The 4,262-nt window shown below is 40.7% G+C and overlaps 1 protein-coding gene across 1 annotated transcript in view; it reads left to right on the top strand.

Moving 5' to 3' along the window:
- Positions 1–1,037: 1,037 nt before the first annotated feature.
- LOC102025265 (melanoma-associated antigen 10-like) overlaps positions 1,038–4,262 on the top strand; it is a 24,994-nt gene continuing 21,769 nt past the window's right edge. The window contains exon 1 of the mRNA XM_013505527.1: positions 1,038–1,120. The gene's annotated coding sequence lies outside the window, so the exon portion shown is untranslated. The remainder of the gene's footprint in view (positions 1,121–4,262) is intronic.

Here is a 4,262-nt window from a genome sequence, read left to right as displayed (position 1 = left end):
AGAGGACCTGGGTTCACTTAAAGCAAGGTGAGGACTGAGGGAGGATTGAGGAAGATCCATCACAGAGAGGGTTTCAGAACATTCTGGAAAATACTCTATTGCTTGCCCTGCCTGAGGAATTACAGAATTCTTAGGAGGTGCCTCATTTGCCCTCCCTGGGCCCTGAAAGGATATCAGAGCCTTGTTCTGTAGACTGAGCTTCAGGTGAGAGGAGTAGAGAGAACCTGGGAACAGTTAAGTCTAGGTGAGGGGCTATTGGTGGTACTCAGGAATACTCACCCCATTGAGATCTTAGAATGTTCTAGAAAATCCTGTTGCTGAGCCCGCACCTTACAGTGCCGAATGCACAGAAGAGCACCCACTTTCTCCTCAGTGGGAACTGAGAGAGAGTCTAGTGCTATAGGGCCACTGGCCCTGGCCCAGTCAAGATTAGAAGTGAAGCAGGACTCCTGGGCTCAGAATATATAACAGGTGGAACCTAGCCTGCTTAATCTTTCAAATAGAGTGCCACCTTGCATCCCCACATTCAATCAGTGAGAGAAAAATCTGAGATCAGGTAGAGGTTGGGATGCTTCCAGGACTCAAGGGGAAGACATACAGTGAATGTGAGTTGACACTGCACCCTATATCAGAGGGTGACCTCATGCCAGAAATGAGCCCCTGAGGGATTCAGTGCACCTTTGCTCTTGCATGTTCGTATCAGGCAAGAGGGGGCGTTGTTCTGAGCAGTGTGGCCTCAGGTCAGCTGATTCAACACATAAGAAGTTGGCCCTGATGGCAGTCTAGGGTGGCCATAGAACACTCACCCTGGCCCGTACTTCCATTTCTGCTGTGCTAGGGCAATGGTGGACTTGATTTCCCAGATGCACCCACAGGTCAGCAGCAGGGAAAATGTAACCACTTGGGCCTGCACCAGACAAGGGAGGGCCTCCGGATTCTACTCCTCTGTCAGTCTGGGGAAACCCTTACAGAGGTGTGCAGATGTGCTGCATTGTTGTCTCCCTTGTTTCAGGGAGGTGGCCCTTGCTGTGAGGACCTTCACCGGGTCACAGGAGGAGACACGTCCTGTCGGCAAAGCGAACAGGCCAGGATCTGCTGGGAATCAAGGAGAGGAACCCAGGTGAGGAGTGAGGGTTGTTCATACTGGAACATATTTGTAGTACATAAGGATTACATTCATCATGGAAACTTGCTACATGTACATGTTCATTCTCTTTCATCCCTTATCCTGGTCCTCCATCTCTCCCTGCATCTCTGGAGAAAATATATATGTGTGTGTGTGTGCGCACACACACATGCATCATACATGTTCCTAGTACATAATGATCAAATTACTCATAGGCAATTGGTGCATAGCGTACTTCACAATTTTTTTCCCTTTTTAAAATCTTGTGCTTCTCTCCTCTTTCTTCACTGTCTCTGCTCTTGAATCCCTTCCTGTATACTGTATACTAAAGATCTATCTCAGTATTGTATATTGTCTATATTTTCTTTTGTTCTTTATTTATATTTTGGATTTCACATATAAGAGAAACCATGCAATATTTAAGTGTGTACGTCTGATTTAGTTCACTTAACATTGTGATCTTGAAGTGCATACATATTCCTACAAATGTCTCAAATTTCTCCTTTGTATGAGAAAATAGTACTCCATTGTGTGTACATACCACATTTTCTCTATCCATCGGGTGATGGACATACAAGCTTCTTCCAAGATTTAGCTACTGTCAATTTTGCTGCTATAAACATGGGTATGTATGTGTCACTATATTATGATGTCTTTGAATTTCTCAGAAAGGAACCTAGAAGGGAAATATCTTGTTGAATGTAATTTCTGGTGTTTGGTTTTTTTTAAGATAAAAGAACAAACACATATTAACATACACATAGACATAAACAAAACAACACAGAAACAATAAAAGCAGTACAGAATTTCAGAAAAGGTGATAGGAAATTGACAATGGTTTTGTATTACATATTGTTATCTTAAAATTGCTTACTCAGTTAAACAAATATAGGCATGTAAGGTTGGAGATTCCTCAGTAAACTAGGATTAGAGGTCCCATTCAACCCAGCTGTGTCCTTCTTGGGTATTTTTCCAGAGGAACTAAAAACATCATACCACAGTGATATATGTGCACCCGTGTTTATAGCAGTGCAATTCGTAATAGCTAAATCATGTAAAAAACACAAACGTCCATCAACTGAGGAATGCATAAAAAGATGTGGTATTTTTATATAATGGAGTATTACTCAGCTGTAAAGAAAGATAAACTCGAGGCTTTTATAGGTAAATGGATGTAACTAGAGACCATACTCACAAGTGAAATAAATCGGACCTGCATCTGTAAGCACCTTATTGTTTGACTAGTATAAGAACTTGGAAGAGTAAATAAAATATAAAAGGTACAATAGATATTGTGAAAGGGAAAGAAACTGCTCAAAAGGACAGAATAATTGGGATGAGGGAAAAGAGAAAAAAAGAGGGAAATATGCATATATGCATACACAAGATAGCTAAGATAATTGTATTACTAATTTCTATTGCTTTGGAAAGGAACAGTTAATAGTGTTAGTTTTTGAAATAATCTCCATATTGGTTTCCATACTGGTTGTAACAGCTTGCACTGCCGCCAACAATAAAGAGGTTTTCTCCCCACCACCTCACCCTTTGCAGGCTCACCAGCATTTACTGTTTTTTGTTTGTTTGTTTGTTTGTTTGTTTTTTGTATCCAGAATTGAACTCAGGACCTTGTGCTTGCCAGGCAGGCACTTGTGCTGCTGAGCTATATCCCCGGCCCAGCATGTGCTCTTATTTAATTTCTTGAGGATAGTCATTCTTTCTGGAGTGTCATGAATTCTCCGTGTTTATTTAATTTGTATTTATTGAATGGTCAGCAATATTGAACATTTTTTCATATATTTATAGGCCAGTTGTGAGACATGCCATGTATTTTAAAACCCAATTTCTTGACTGCTCTTTTAATTTATTAATTTTTTTAAAATTTACTGTACAAAGCAAACATGTACAATAAACATATAGCTGAAAGATTGCAATTTAATGTCAATTGAAATTGTTCTCTTTGCAGTCACACTGTAATCCAAATTACAGTTCCTCGTGGGTCTTTTAATTTTGAGATCCTAGTTTTTTTCAGGTTTTACATATTCTAGATATTCACTCATTGTCTGAGGAATAGTTGGAAGATTTTTTTCCCATTGTGTAGATTATTTCCTCCCTTTGTTGTGTGTTTCCTTTGTTGTGCAGGAGCTTTTTAATTTGATATTATCCTATTTGTTGATTCTTGGCATTATTTCTCATAAAGAGCTGGCCTATGTCTGTGTCTATCACTTTCACCTCTTATGTCTTACAACTGATTGTTTCTGCTTTAATATTTAGACTGTTGATGAAGCTTGATTTTAATTTAGTGCATGGTGAGTGATGTGTATCTAGGTTTGATATTTGGCATTTGGAGAACCAGTTTCCCAAGCAGCTTTTGACAAAGGTGTGATTTTTATTCTAGCAGAGTATTTGACCGCTTGTCAAACTAAGATGCCTGAGATTTCTTGGTGTTGCTTGTCCCATTTGTTCTGTTCCAGTCATCCAGACATCTGTTCTTTTTTTTTTTGTTTTTTTAGTTTTTTTTTCCGGTACCGGGAATTGAACTCATGACCTCGCGCTTGCCAGGCAGGCGCTGTGCCGCTGAGCTAAATCCCCAGCCCCGATACATCTGTTCTTTTGCCAGTACCGTGCTGTTTTTATTACTGTAACTTTGCACTTTACCTTGAGGGCCAGAATTGTAATGCATACACTTTTTGCTTAGGATTGTATCTTGGCTACTTTTCTCTCATTGCTGAGACAAAATACCTGACACCCAGAATAAAGGAAGGAAAGGTTTATTTAGCTCACAGTTTGTGGAGGTTCCAGTCCATACTCAGCTGGCTCATGGCACCCGGCAGAGTGGCACATGGCACCGGCAACTGTTCATGGTGGCGGAAGACAGCAAAATCAGCAAGAGCAAAAGGGAGGAGTGGTGGCAAGCAGCCTCTTTCTCCCCCTTACATATGCAAAACTACCCGCCTGGGGGTGGGTGTAGGACTCACGCCCATAATCCCCACATTAGACCATGCCTGGATGATAAACTCTAGAAGCCCAGCTCTATGACTGCATGAGGCTCTGGGGGGATATGCAGACATAAACCATAACAGATTGCTTTTAGCATTTGAAGTCTTTTCTCGTTACATATGAATTTTAGGATTTTTTT

This window comes from Chinchilla lanigera, unplaced genomic scaffold, assembly GCF_000276665.1.
Source record: "Chinchilla lanigera isolate Chin_1 unplaced genomic scaffold, ChiLan1.0 scaffold00097, whole genome shotgun sequence".
Taxonomy (NCBI): Eukaryota; Metazoa; Chordata; class Mammalia; order Rodentia; family Chinchillidae; genus Chinchilla; species Chinchilla lanigera.
The sequence above is the reverse complement of the archived record's forward strand: the minus strand, read 5'-3'. Positions and strand labels throughout refer to the sequence as shown.